Raw genomic sequence first — 16,153 nt, 5'->3', positions numbered from 1 at the left:
AAAATGACTACATAAAGCAAGTAGGCAGAATGGAAAGTTTAAATGGAGTGTAGCCTTGCAGTCCTATCACATGACTATCCACCATAGACATGATGGAAGTGCAGATATAAAAGGAGTTGGATAATGCATCAAAGGGTTGCACTCATGTCTCAAGCTTCAATTCTTCAAAGGATTTCTCCAGAAGATTTGCTTGAGCATTGTATGAGAGGAGTACTGTTTTGCCCAGACTAATATCATAAAAAGGAAACCTGACTTACAGATTTTCTATGTATTTTTTTTACTCTTTCTTATTTTCGGAAACCTGACTTACAGATTTTCTATGTATTTTTTTTACTCTTTCTTATTTTCTTCTAATAGCACATTTGGTCTACAAATTGTATGTAACATTTGGGACCTCTTCTCTTGTAAATGTAAAAGGGGATGGATGAATATAAAAGAAAGTGCATGAACTTGTTTGAAGATATGACCTCATTCAACATCTGTTGTTAGTAGGTAATTAAATGTAATCACAATCCACTTCAAAGAAGTAGCTGATGAACTATGAAAACAACATTAGAGTGCAAGCATTTACTATATGTATGTGCTAGGCTGAGCCTGAGATTGACTGAAATTGACCTGTGCAGTACCTTGGTAAACAAACACGCATACATAAATACATATATGTGTACATCTTGTGTATTGATAGCATACTTTCTGAGCTAGTGTAATTAAGCACTTGTCCTTTACATGTATTATACGTGGATTAGTTACTTTTGCTGCAGGAAAGCCATCAGCTAGAACAAGCTCATGTAATTGTTTCTACATAAATAATTGATGTAATGTTTTCTGAGAAGTACAATGGAGGGCCTGGAAGGTGTATAAATATTTGAGATTGGCCCTTTTCTGTTATGTCTTTGCTGTGAAGAAACTAGGGACAACTTTGTTAAAATGTCTGTGCTCAGCCTGTGAGTATTCTTGATTAATCTATGTTAGATGAGTATTAAGGCTAGCATTTTTAGCAAGCGATAACTAGGAGAGGAGATATAGTTATTGGTGCATCCAATTTTTCTTTATATAACATTCAGTTTCACTGGACAGAGTATTTTGAATATTCCCTATACACCTTATTTCATTGAATATTTAACTGCACTATTACATTATTGTTTAAAATTTGTAACCACGTGTATGCTCTTTATGCTGCTATTTTATTATATAACGATATCACGGCTATGTATTGCCTGAGAAAAGGGTTTTAACAAGATCCATTGATTTCCTTCTCCACTTATCTACAATATTTGGGCCTACTACCTGTGAAAATGTTAAGGTGTATGATTTCATATTTGACTTAATTGAGAACAGCAGGTAATTTGCATGCCCTGCATTTTAGGGTGGTGACAGCACTTTCATTCCAGGATGAAAACTGGGAAATTGGAGAATTCAGCCAGGTGTGTGTGTCTGTGTAAATATTAACCTGTATAAAAATCAGTAACATGGGTAAGAAGCACTGGAAGACATTGTGGTTTACAGAGACAGTGATGAGGAAAGGGTCTTCAGTGTCAGACCAAAATCTCAGCTCTGAGGGTGGTCTGTGTGCAGTCTAATCTAGGAGAAGATATTGAAAGCTGTTACTCAGGATGGCAGTACATATTTCCTTTATGCCCTTGTTGCCAAGTTGCATTTTGTGAGCTAATTATTGAGTTAGAGTCATGGACTTCCTTTCTTTCTGTTAGTTAATGCTTGGCATTGGTGGCATTCCTCAAGAAGCCATCCCTCTGCTGCCAGTTTGGATTTTTTCTTCATATATGGTGGCAGTGTGTACTGCCAATCCTGGCATATTTCATTGGCATACTGGGATTCAAACTCTTTAACATCTTTGGGAGGCATTGCTGGGATACAAATGTCATCTGTGCCTCCATTTATTACAATGACTCCTAAGTTTAATCAATGAAAGGAATGAAGGTCACCATAAAGAGAGGCAGCAACATTGCTCACTACAGGAATGCATCTTAGTTTACATTGAGGATTTAGTATTTCTAGTTAGTGTTTAGGGAGATTTTTTTTTATATTACTTTAATCATTATTACTTCCATTTTTGGTTAAAAATAAGGATGTGATTGTGTTTATCAACTGTTTTTCAGTAATTTGTTTATTTTGGAATTTAGTAAATGACTAAGCTGCAGGATGAGGAAATACATTTGCCAATTAATAGTCCAATGTATCTGCAGTGGCAGATAAATGCTTTGGTGTCAGGCTTAATTGACCAATTTTTGAAACTCTGCAAATACTTTTTAAACTTATAAATGTAAATGTAGAATATATGCAAAATGATTTGTGATCCTCTGAACAACAAGACTACAAGTGCCTAAAGTGGAATATATATATGGTTTCACTTTACAATCACGAAATACTAAAATATCGAAATTCAGTATTGAGACTGTAAAGCCGAACATTGAAAAACCCAAAACCCCAAAAGCACAAAATTCAAAATTGCAACTGCCCACATACACACTCCACACACAAACAAGCACACATGCACCTTCCTCACTACACTACAAACCAACAAAATGCACACAAACACAACAAAACAAACACACGTGTGGGCCCTACATATACTGCACCACCCACACCCCTGCTACTTATATATACTAACTCTGAGGTCGCACTAAAAACACAAACAAATAAAAACTACCACTACACACTCTACACAAACACACATCACATACGTACAAATACCACCACTCTCAACACTTACACACTCACAATCTTACCTACCTACCCTAACCCACACCTCAAAACTCCAAACACACACACATAAAACCCTAGCCAAAACCCCTAGTAAAACATCAACTAACTGAATCTCCAGCTACATCCACATACCACACCGCACATCATGAACACATGGAATCCCACAGCACGTACGTGCATCCACAACCACGGATTCAACATTTCAGCATTTGGGATTCTGCACTTTCATGTAAGTGCATGTTCGACACTTCACACACACACAAACACACACACACACACACACACACACACACACACACACACACACACACACACACATGCATTTATATATCTATATATATATATATATATATATATATATATATATATATATATATTCATTTCACAAGCTCAAAGATTTCAAAACTTTGAACTGCAGATGGTCAAGACCTTAAGTTCAAAGTTTTGAAACTTCAAACATTTTGAATTGAGATCAATGTATAATGAAACTGGAAATTTACCATTTTCCTCACTGTAGTGTGATGTAAGAGTTGGTATACTTATTTATCAGGAAGTGTTGGGGTTGCAGGTTGACTTACTCCCCTTCAAAAATGTAAAAAAAAAATATTTTTTAGTTTCAAAACTTCAATCTCATGGTCTCGACAATTTGCAGTTTGAAGTTTTGAAACTTTGAGCTTGTGATGTAGATCCATATATATGTGTGTGTGTATGCATGTATAGATATATATATATATATGTGTGTGTGTGTGTGTATGTAAATATATATATATATATATATATATATATATATATATATATATATATATATATATATATATACAGTATATACATATATAATATACTAAGTCTAAAGTTGTAGTTCCTCTGAATATACACATTGCTCAAAGACAGAGGCATCTCAGAGATGCCAATCAGGATAATAGGGGGTTTCATCTTTACCAAAATGCTTTAAATGTACTGCATCAAGTTTCAAAATTTACTGTATTTCTTTAATAGTTGCACTATAGCATCCTAGCTGTGAGATAACAGTCATGGGACTCACTCTTTTAGTACAGAGACATATAGTATGCATGTACTGTTTTTATTAATTGTCTTGAAAGAGGCATTGCAAATTATCTTGTTCTTTTATCCAGGTAGAGGGGGTCATGTAATTAACCAATAAACTGGTATACTGCCAGCTGTTCTGTGGGTTTTGGATGAAAATACAGTAAGAAAGTCAGATATGAGTTACAGGAAACAGCTCTCAGCTTACTAGATAATATTTTTTCCTGTCCTTACCATTGGTGATGAGCATTTGGTAGTTATTAGAAGGATGAGCTCATAAATACAAGCAGCAGAATTGATGTTCCTTCATGTAGTAGCTGTTTTCACTCTCCTAAGGATAATTTAATACTGTTACTGCTCCACTATGGTGAACAGAGTCATGGAAAGTGATTAAGGTACCTTGTTAAGATATCCCCTGAGAGTTTCCCATGGGAAGGGTGCAGGCACAACCCACTGGTTGGTTGTCATGGGACAGGCTCTATTAAAGTTAGAGGAATTATATTTCACATCTTTTCTAGTACCAGCTGAAGATTTCACAGGATGAGATGCATATAGGAATGGGAATGGTGAATTCTAGCCCACCCTACTCAGCATGCTTCTACTGCAATCCTAAGTGTAACAAGTAGTACAGAATATCATTGTGATGCTGTGCTTTTGACGATGATGGAGGAGATGAGGATGATAATGAATAAGATGGTGATCTTGTGAAGGAACTCTTGAGTTCAAAAATTATATTTTTATATATGCCTCCTGAAAGCATTACTGGAATTCACAGTAAAGGCACTCTGGATGAAAGAACAGAGTCCTTTCATATCACTCTCTATTTTTTACCTTAGAGTGGCTTACTTTCCTTTCTGAACTACATCCATTTTCTCTCCTGCTTCTGTACTCTTTCATCCTGCAACTATACTTTTAGTGATCAGAAAATCAGTTGAATTTGCCACCAGAGGGCTATGGAGACTACTGGTAATGGATCAGAGTCTAGGAGTTTAAGTAGGTCCAGTCAACAGGTACATGTGCCTGTACTCTTTTCAGCCTAAGAATGACAATGAGAAGTCACCTTGTATGTTGTTTCAGTCTAAGGATGTGCATGCATGTCGCCTTTTATGTCTTTTTAGTCTAAGGATGTGAATAGGAGGTCATCTTGTATGTTTCAGTCTGATTGTGAATGGGAGTATGTTTCAGTCTAAGGATGTCAATGGAAGGTCACCTTGTATGTTTCAGTCTAAGGATGTGAATAGGAGGTCATCTTGTATGTTTCAATCTGATTGTGAATGGGAGGTCACCTTGTATGTTATGTTTCCCTACTGTCACTGTACATTTCTGACCTCTTTTTCTATTTGAAACCACTAATGCAGGATCATCATCCTCTTCAAATAGTTTAACTCAGTTTTTTCCCTGTATGGCTCTTTCTGTGCCCTGATTACTGACCGTACCGGGATTGTTGGCATCGTGGTCAGAATTAAAACCCTATCTGTTCATCTGCTAATTTAATTAAGTAACTAAGACCATGTTTCTGTCTTGTTTTTCTACTCTGTTTCAGATGTATCCCACTATTTTGTATTGTTGATCTTCTGCATGTCTGAATGAACTGATCTAGAGTTTACTGGACTTTAAATCATATGCAGTTTTGCATGCCACAGTTATTTTATGGAAAATATTTGTGGTGAGTATAGGCTTTTAATTTGCGCTGTATCCTTCATCAGATGAAGTTTTGAGCAAACACACACACATATTCTCAAAAGCAGATGTAATGGGATGTTAAAACATGAAACTGTATGCCCTTTTTGTACATGTCTTAAGAATATGTTGTAACTAATGTAATTATTGTAGTTCTGAGTGTTCCTATAGCTGTGTTAACATATGGGCTGTTTAAGCATTATATTCTGCTTCACTAACATAATGGCACCAGGAGAAATAATAACTCATATAGTCTGAAACTAGAACACAATTTGGTAATATCTATTCTGATACATTAATAGGACTCATTTTTACATATTCACCATACTATCACCAAGATTCATTTGCATTCAATTTAGAATAAACTGTGCTAGCTTGGAAAGTAGTGAACTAAATCAGATTTTCTACTATGGACAAGAGTCTTGTAGAAGAAATGGAGCAGCCCTCATTGTAAATAAAAAGTTGTAAAAATCAGCACTTGATAGCAACCCAAAAATGATGCAATTATTTCAATTGAAATACAAAGTACACCATTCACCACTGCAGTGATTCAAGTTTTTTCTCCAACCACTGATAGCAAAGGGGTAAGGTGATGAGGTTTTGAGGATCTGCAGTACCTTTTAGAAGTAACACATAAAAATTAATCTTGGATACATCATAGGTGATTAGAATGCTAAATATAACAGTCAAAGAACAGTTGGGATAATAGGCAGGTTTGACATTGGAGGAAGAAATGAATTGGGGCATAGACTAGTAGAAGTCTGACAAGATGTTTCACTGATCATAGCAAACATTCTTTTTCAATAGACCAACAGTGTGGCATGTAAGGATAAAACCCTAACTATGACTCAGGTGTCTGAGATGCTGGCTGGCAAGGAGGGTTGTTCTTTGTCTAGGCATTCCCTGTGGTGAATCATAATTCATAGGGAGTAGCCTTCTGATATAACAGATGACACAGGGTGGGAGAATTATGCTAGGTCATCATTCTTGCCGCTGTAGTGGATAATGTGAGGTCCTGAGACACCCTATTGATTGCCGTCGTCTCCAACCCTGACAGAATAGACTGAGGGGGATTAGGAGGGGTATGTATACCTGACTTGGGTATGGGCACTGGAATGACCAGATAGTTGGCTGTGTGGAAGGGAAAAATTCTTTCAGTAGTCTAACAGACAACTTTGCCAAATGGTTTCACCAAACAGTCAATGCTGAAATCAGATGGACTATATTGTCTGCACTCCGAGATGGAAGAGTTTTATATAGTCAGAAAACATATGACCTGGAGCTGACTGTAGCTCACATCATCATTCATTAGTTTCTTATAACAAAGTTTAGATTTAAAGAGAACAAGAAAAGCATCTAAGCCATCAAGATATCAGATCAGCAATGCATAAATGTGGTGGAGCTGAAAATGAATTTAATGGATTAGAACTAGTGGACAAAGCCTGGAATAACTAAGGACAGACATTTGTAATATTGTCCAGGATGATGCAACCAAAATATCCCAAACTGAAAGAAGATAAAGAAGGCAAAATGGTTGTGAAGACTTTAGAAGTGACCAGGAAAGAAGGGGAGAAAAAAACAATTGAGATTTCAAAGTTTCAGAGAACGTCAATAAGAGATGAGGAGGAAAACATAAATGAACAGTAAAAAGACTTCTAAGATAACAGCACAATGGGAAAGACAAAAGATTTGTCCAGAAGATTGGTGATGAGAAAATGTTCCATATCATAACTGCATGATACAAGACAAAGATAGGAATGTCCTAACTGAAGCAGAAGATATTAAGGAGAGAAGGCAGGAATATACACAGAACTATCCAAGAAGAACCTTTAATAATAACACTGAAAAATGATTGGATGTTCTCTGATTTACAGCCAGACATCTTGGTGAGTGAAGTAAAATGGGCTACAAAAAGCATCAAGAATAACAAAGTGGCAAGACATTATGGAATTTCAGCTGACTTGTTTAAAATTTTAAAACATTCTGTTACAGTGCTGCCTGGAATTTGCTAACACTGGAAACATTGCTAAAGGTCAATTTATCTTCTCAACTCAAAAAAAAAGGTAATTGTTGAGGAGTGTTTAAATTACCAAACAGTTGCACTGGTTTCACGTGCTAATAAGGTTATGCTCAAGATCCTGCAAGCTAGATGTTAGCAGTTTATGCACATTGAACTGCTAGATGTAAGATGCCAAGCTGGTTTTAGAATGTAGACTCACTAGAGATCAAACCGCCAACAATGCTGTATCACAGAGAAAGCAAGGGAGTTCCAGAAAAATATTTGCTTTTGCCTTAATAACTACTCTAAAGTCTTAAGACTGTGTGCAACATAACAAACTGTGGCTAGATCAAAAAACGGGGATAGCAAGTCAGTTTACTTGCTCCATGAGTAATCTTTATATAGATCAAGATCAACAGCTATAACAGAATATGGAATGACTAACTGGCTCAGGATTGAGACATCCCTACTTATTCAGTCTAAGTGCTGACTGTACCATGCAAAATGACAGGTTACAAAATTGCCAGGAGAAATGATGACAGCCTCTGATAAGATACCACTTTGAGTTATCTGGTCTCAAGGATCTCTGCAGATGGTGATTGCAGCCAAAAAATTAAAATATGAAAGCTGTGACAAATCTGAATAAAATGTTAGAGCAAAGACTTCACATAATTATCAAAAGGGTTTGTATAATCAAAGCTATTGTTTTCCCAATAATAGCAGCTGTGAGAGCTACACTACAAGTAAAGCCATGCTTTTGCACTGTGCTTGTGGAGAAACTTTTCAGTGGAAGGTAAGAGCAAATCAATTAATACTCAAGGAAATAAGCCCAGACTGCTTTAGTAACATAAAGCAAAGACTGAGTTTAGTAGAAGAGAAAGCAATAATGCTGTGAAAAGGTAAAGAGAGAAAAACAAGGGACCACAGAAGCTAAGACAAGTAGACAGCATTACGCAAGACATGATTGTGAATATGCAAGAACTTAAAGTAATTCTTAACAGATGATAAATCATTGAAGTCACAAAGAATGAGACTTGTCTTTTATGAATCCCCCAAATGTCTTTTAACACAAGGTGTACACAAAGGTAACTTTTATGAATTCAAGAACAGCCCTACCACAATGCTTTTGCCATTTATTCACTCACAAAGATACACAAAGTGCACACATCATGTACACTTTGTGATAACCCTTATGTTATGTAACGCTCCTAAATAACAGTAGCATATTTCAGGATAAAAGTGTTAGCATAAACTTTGGTTTAACCCCCTGAGCCTGAAATTGGCTGATACTGACCAGTGCACTACCATGGTAAACAAACATACATACATAAATACATAATAGTGTACTGTGTTGTGCGAGGAAAGCCATCAGCTAGAACAAGCTGATGTAATTGCTTCTACATAAATAATTGATGCAATGTTTTCTTGAGAAGTTACAATGGAGGGCCTGGAAGAGGTGTATAAATATTTGAGATTGGCCCTTTTCCTGTTATGTCTTTGCTAATGAAGAAACTGAGGGACAACTTTTGTTAAAATGTCTGTACTCAATACTGTAGTATTCTTGATTAATCTATGTTAGATGAGTATTAAGGCTAGCATTTTAATATGGCGATAACTAGGAGAGGAGATATAGTTGTTGGTGCATCAATTTTTCTTCTATATAACATTCAGTTTCACTGGACAGAGTATTTTGAATATTTCCCTATACACCTTATTTCATTGAATATTTAACTGCACTATTACATTATTGTTTTGAAATTGTAACCACGTGTATGCTCTTTTATGCTGCTATTTTGTTATATATGATATCACGATTTATATATTGCCTGAAGGAGGGTTTTAACAAGATCCATTGATTTCCTTCTCCACTTATCTACAATATTTGGGCCTACTACACCACGTGAAAATGTTAAAGGTGTATGATTTCATATTTGACTTAATTGAGAGAACAACCAGGTAATTTCCATGCCCTGCATTTTTTAGAGGTGGTGACCAGCACTTTCATTCCAGGATCAGAAAACTTCAGGAAATTGGAGGAGATTCAGCCAGGTGTGTGTGTCTCATGTAAATATTAACCTGTATAAAAATCAGTAACATGGGTAAAGAGCACTGGAAGACATTGTGGATTACAGAGACAGTGATGATGAAAGGGTCTTGAGTGTCAGACCAAAATCTCAGCTCTGATGGTGGTCTGTGTACAGTCTAATCTAGAAGATGTTGAAAGCTGTTACTCAAGATGGCAGTGCATATTCCCTTTATGTTCTTGTTGTCAAGTTGCATTTTGTGAGCTAATTATAGAGTTAGACTCGAGGATTTCCTTCCTTCCTTTCTTTCTATTAGTTAATACTTGGCATTGGTGGCATTCCTCAATAAACCATACCTCTGGTGCCAGTTAGGATTTTTTTTTCATATATGGTGGCAGTGTGTACTGTCAACCCTCACATATTTGGTTAGCATTCTGGGATTCAAACTCTTTAACATATTTGGGAGGCATTGCTGGGATAAAAATGTCATCTGTGCCTCCATTTATCACAATAACTCCTAAGCTTAATCAATGAAAGGAATGAAGGTCACCACAAAGAGAAAGGCAGTAACATTACTCACTGCAGAAATACATCTTAGTTTACATTGAGGATTTAGTATTTCTAATTAGTGTTTAGGGAGATTTTTTGATATTACTTTAAACATTTTTGGTTAAAAATATGAATTTGATTATGTTTTATCAACTGTTTTTCAGTAATTTGTTTATTATGGAAATTAACAAATGACTAAGCAGCAAGATGAGTAATGAAAATTGCCAATTTATATTCCAATGTATCTGCAGTGGTGGATAAATGCTTTGGTGTCAGGCTTAACTGACCAATTTTTGAAACTCTGGGAATACTTTTTTAATTTATAAATGTAAATGTAGAATATATACAAAATAATGTGTGATCCTCTGAACAACAAGACTATAAATGTCTAAAGTGGAATATATATATGGTTTCACTTTACAATCACGAAATACTAAAATATAAATTCAGTATTGAGACTGTAAAGCGAACATTGAAAAACCCAAAACCCCAAAAGCACAAAATTCAAAATTAAACTGCCCACATACACACTCCACACACAAACAAGCACACATGCACCTTCCTCCCTACACTACAAACCAAAAAAATGCACACAAACAAAACAAAACAAACACACGTGTGGGCCCTACATATACTGCACCACCCACACCCCTGCTTATATATACTAACTCTGAGGTGCACTAAAAACACAAACAAATAAAACTACCACTACACACTCTACACAAACACACATCACATACGTTAAATACCACCACTCTCAACACTTACACACTCACAATCTTGCCTACCTACCCTAACCCACACCTCAAAACTCCAAACACACACACATAAAAGCCTAGCCAAAAGCCCTAGTAAAACATCAACTAACTGAATCTCCAGCTACATCCACATACCACACGCACATCATGAACACATGGAATCCCACAGCGCGTCGTTGCATCCACAACCACTGTTCAACATTTCAGCATTTGGGATTCTGCACTTTCATGTAAGTGCATGTTCGACACTTCACACACACACAAACACACACACACACACACACACACACACACACACACACACACACACACACACACACACACACATGCGCATTTATATATATATATATATATATATATATATATATATATATATATATATATATATTTCACAAGCTGAAAGTTTTCAGAACTTTGAACTGCAGATGGTCAAGACCTTAAGTTCAAAGTTTTGAAACTTCGAACATTTTGAATTGAGATCAACGTATAGTGAAACTGGAAATTTATCATTTTCCTCACTGTAGTGTGATGTCAGAGTTGGTATACCTATTATCAGGGAGTGTTGGGGGTGCAGGTGGGCTTGGTCCCCTTCAAAAATGTAAAAAAAAAATATTTTTTAGTTTCAAAACTTCAATCTCATGGTCTCGACAATTTGCAGTTTGAAGTTTTGAAACTTTCGGACAATGATGTAGATCCATATATATGTGTGTGTGTATGTGCATGTATAGATATATATATATATATGTGTGCGTGTATATGTGTATATATATATATATATATATATATATATATATATATATATATATATATATATATATATATATACAGTATATACATATATAATATACTAAGTCTGAAGTTGTAGTTCCTCTGAATATACACATTGCTCAAAGACAGGCAGTCTCAGAGATGCTAATCAGGATACTAGGGGGTTTCGTCATTGCCAAAATGCTTTAAATGTACTGCATCTAGTTTCAGAATTTGCTATATTCCTTTGATAGTTGCATTATATTATCCTAGCTCTGGGATTCAAAGTCATGGGCCTCACTCTTTCAGTATAGAGTCATATAGTATGCATGTACTGTTTTTATTAATTGTCTTGAAATAGGCCTTGCAAGTTATCTTGTTGTTTCATGTAATTAACCAATGGACTGGTATACTGCCAGCAGTTAATGTGCGTGTTGGATGGAAATACAGTAAAAAAGTCTAATCTGAGTTACAGGAAATGGCTCTCAGCTTACTAGATAATTTATTTTCATGTCCTTACCATTGGTGATGAGCATTTGGTAGTTATTAGAAGGATGAGCTCATAAATTCAAACAGCAGAAATGATCCTTCGTGTAGTAGATGTACTCCCTCTCCTAGGATAATTTAATATTGTTACTGCTCCACTATGGTGAACAGAGTGATGGGAAGTGATTAGGGTACCTTATTAGGCTATCCCCTGAGAGTTTCCCATGGGAAGGGTGCAGGCACAACCCACTGGTTGGTTGTCCTGGAACAGGCTCTATTAAAGTTAGAGGTATTATATCTCAGCTTTCCTAGTTCCAGCTGAGGATTTCACAGGATGTGATGCAGATAGGAATGATGGCCCACCCTACTAATTGTTTCTAATGCATCCCTAAGTTTAACAAGTAGTTCAGAATATCAATGTGATGCTGCTGTTGCTTTTGATGATGGAGGAGATGAGGATGATAATGAATAAGATGGTGATCTTGTGAAGGAACTCGAGTTCAAAAATTATATTTTTATATATGCCTCCTGAAACTATTACTGGAATTCACAGTAAAGGCACTCTGGATGAAAGAACAGTCCTTTCATATCAGTCTCTATTTTTAAATTAAGTGTTCTGTACTACATCCATATTCCCTCCTGCTTCTGAAGTCTTTCATCCTGCTACTACACGTTTATGAAAGGGATCAGAAAATCAGTTGAATTTGCCACCGAAGGGCTATGTAGACTACCGGTAATGGATCAGGGTCTAGGAGTTTAAAATTTGGAACTGTAGGTCCAGTCAACAGGTACATGTGCCTGCACTCTTTTCAACCTAAGGATGACAATGAGAGGTCACCTTGTGTGTTTTCAGTCTAAGGATGTGCATGGAGGTTGCCTTTTATGTCCTTTCAGCCTAAGGATGTGAATGGGAGATCACCTAGTATGTTTCAGTCTGATTGTGAATGGGAGTATGTTTCAGTCTAAGGATGTCAATGGAAGGTCACCTTGTATGTTTCAGTCTAAGGATGTCAATGGGAGGTCACCTTGTATGTAACTTCAGTCTAAGGCTGTGAATGGGAGGTCACCTTGTATGTTTTGTTTCCTTGCTGTCATTGTACATTTCTGACCTCTGTTTTCTATTTGACAAAACTAATGCAGGATCATCATCCTCTTCAAAGAGTTTAACTCCGTTCTTTCCCCATATGGCTCTTTCTATGCCCTGATTACTGACCATACTAGGATTGTTGGCATTGTGGTCAGAATCAAAACCCTATCTGTTCATCTGCTAATTTAATTAAGTAACTAAGACCATGTTTCTGTCTTGTTTTTCTACTCTGTTTCAGATGTATCCCACTATTTTGTATTGTTGATCTTCTGCATGTCTGAATGAACTGATCTAGAGTTTACTGGACTTTAAATCATATGCAGTTTTGCATGCCACAGTTATTTTATGGAAAATATTTGTGGTGAGTATAGGCTTTTAATTTGCGCTGTATCCTTCATCAGATGAAGTTTTGAGCAAACACACACACATATTCTCAAAAGCAGCTGTAATGGGATATTAAACATGAAATTGTGCCCACTTTCTGTATTTGTCTTAAGAACATGTTGTAAATAATGTAATTATTGCAGTGCTAAATATTCGTATAGCTGTGTTAACATATGGACAGTTTAAGCATTATATTCTGCTTCTGTAACATAATGTCACAATGAGGAATAATAACTCATTCTGAAACTAGAACACAATTTGGTAATATCTATTCTAGTCCATTAAAAGGACTCCCTTTACACATTCACCAGACTGTCACCATGGTTCATTTGCATTCAATTTAGAATAAACCTTGCTATCTTGGGAAGTAGTAAACTAAAATCTGACCTTCTACCATGAACAAGAATCTTGCAGAAGAAATGGAGTAGCCCTCATTGTAAATAAAAAGTTGTAAAAATCAGCACTTGATAGCAACCCAAAAATGATGCAATTATTTCAATTGAAATACAAAGTACACCATTCACCACTGCAGTGATTCAAGTTTTTTCTCCAACCACTGATAGCAAAGGGGTAAGGTGATGAGGTTTTGAGGATCTGCAGTACCTTTTAGAAGTAACACATAAAATTAATCTTGGATACATCATAGGTGATTAGAATGCTAAATATAACAGTCAAAGAACAGTTGGAATAATAGGCAGGTTTGGCCTTGGAGTATGAAATGAATTGGGGCATAGACGAATAGAAATCTGCCATAATGTTTCAATGATCATAGCAAACCTTTGCTTTCAACAGGCCAACAGTGTGGCATATAGTGATAAAACCCCAACTATGGCTCAGGTGTCTGAGATGCTGGCTGGCAAGGAGGGTTGTTCTTTGTCTAGGCATTCCCTGTGGTGAATCATAATTCATAGGGAGTAGCCTTCTGATATAACAGATGACACAGGGTGGGAGAATTATGCTGGGTCATCATTCTTGCCGCTGTAGTGGATAATGTGAGGTCCTGAGACACCCTATTGATTGCCGTCGTCTCCAACCCTGACAGAATAGACTGAGGGGGATTAGGAGGGGTATGTATACCTGACTTGGGTATGGGCACTGGAATGACCAGATAGTTGGCTGTGTGGAAGGGAAAAATTCTTTCAGTAGTCTAACAGACAACTTTGCCAAATGGTTTCACCAAACAGTCAATGCTGAAATCAGATGGACTATATTGTCTGCACTCGAGATGGAAGAGTTTTATATAGTCAGAAAACATATGACCTGGAGCTGACTGTAGCTCACATCATCATTCATTAGTTTCTTATAACAAAGTTTAGATTTAAAGAGAACAAGAAAAGCATCTAAGCCATCAAGATATCAGATCAGCAATGCATAAATGTGGTGGAGCTGAAAATGAATTTAATGGATTAGAACTAGTGGACAAAGCCTGGAATAACTAAGGACAGACATTTGTAATATTGTCCAGGATGATGCAACCAAAATATCCCAAACTGAAAGAAGATAAAGAAGGCAAAATGGTTGTGAAGACTTTAGAAGTGACCAGGAAAGAAGGGGAGAAAAAAAAAACAATTGAGATTTCAAAGTTTCAGAGAACGTCAATAAGAGATGAGGAGGAAAACATAAATGAACAGTAAAAAGACTTCTAAGATAACAGCACAATGGGAAAGACAAAAGATTTGTCCAGAAGATTGGTGATGAGAAAATGTTCCATATCATAACTGCATGATACAAGACAAAGATAGGAATGTCCTAACTGAAGCAGAAGATATTAAGGAGAGAAGGCAGGAATATACACAGAACTATCCAAGAAGAACCTTTAATAATAACACTGAAAAATGATTGGATGTTCTCTGATTTACAGCCAGACATCTTGGTGAGTGAAGTAAAATGGGCTACAAAAAGCATCAAGAATAACAAAGTGGCAAGACATTATGGAATTTCAGCTGACTTGTTTAAAATTTTAAAACATTCTGTTACAGTGCTGCCTGGAATTTGCTAACACTGGAAACATTGCTAAAGGTCAATTTATCTTCTCAACTCAAAAAAAAAGGTAATTGTTGAGGAGTGTTTAAATTACCAAACAGTTGCACTGGTTTCACGTGCTAATAAGGTTATGCTCAAGATCCTGCAAGCTAGATGTTAGCAGTTTATGCACATTGAACTGCTAGATGTAAGATGCCAAGCTGGTTTTAGAATGTAGACTCACTAGAGATCAAACCGCCAACAATGCTGTATAACAGAGAAAGCAAGTGAGTTCCAGAACAATATTTGCTTCTGCATTAATAACTATTTTGTAGTCTTAGATTATGTGCACCATAACAAACTGGCTAAATAAAAAAAATGGGATACCAAGTCAGTTTACTTGCTCCCTGAATAATCTGTGTGTAGATAAAGATCAAAAGCTATAACTAAATATGGAATAACTGACTAGCTCGGGATTGAGACATCCCTACTCATTCAAAGTGCTGAATATATCATGCAAAATGACAGGTTACAAAATTGCCAGGAGAAATGATGACAGCCTCTGATAAGATACCACTCTGAGTTATCTGATCTCATTGATCTCTGCAGATGGTGATTGCAGCCATAAAATTAAAAGATGCATGCTTTAGAATGAAAGCTATGGCAAATCTGAATAAAATGTTAGAGCAAAGACTTTACATTATCAAAA

The 16,153-nt window shown here is 36.3% G+C and overlaps 1 protein-coding gene across 1 annotated transcript in view; it reads right to left on the bottom strand.

The window, feature by feature from the left end:
- LOC122810700 (CD209 antigen-like protein A) overlaps positions 1–16,153 on the bottom strand; it is a 573,726-nt gene that overhangs the window by 202,358 nt on the left and 355,215 nt on the right. The window lies entirely within an intron of this gene.

The sequence above is a fragment of the Protopterus annectens genome, chromosome 9.part0 (assembly GCF_019279795.1).
Source record: "Protopterus annectens isolate FY-2018-M chromosome 9.part0, PAN1.0, whole genome shotgun sequence".
NCBI lineage: Eukaryota > Metazoa > Chordata > Ceratodontiformes > Protopteridae > Protopterus > Protopterus annectens.
This window is presented reverse-complemented; position numbering and strand designations above follow the sequence as displayed.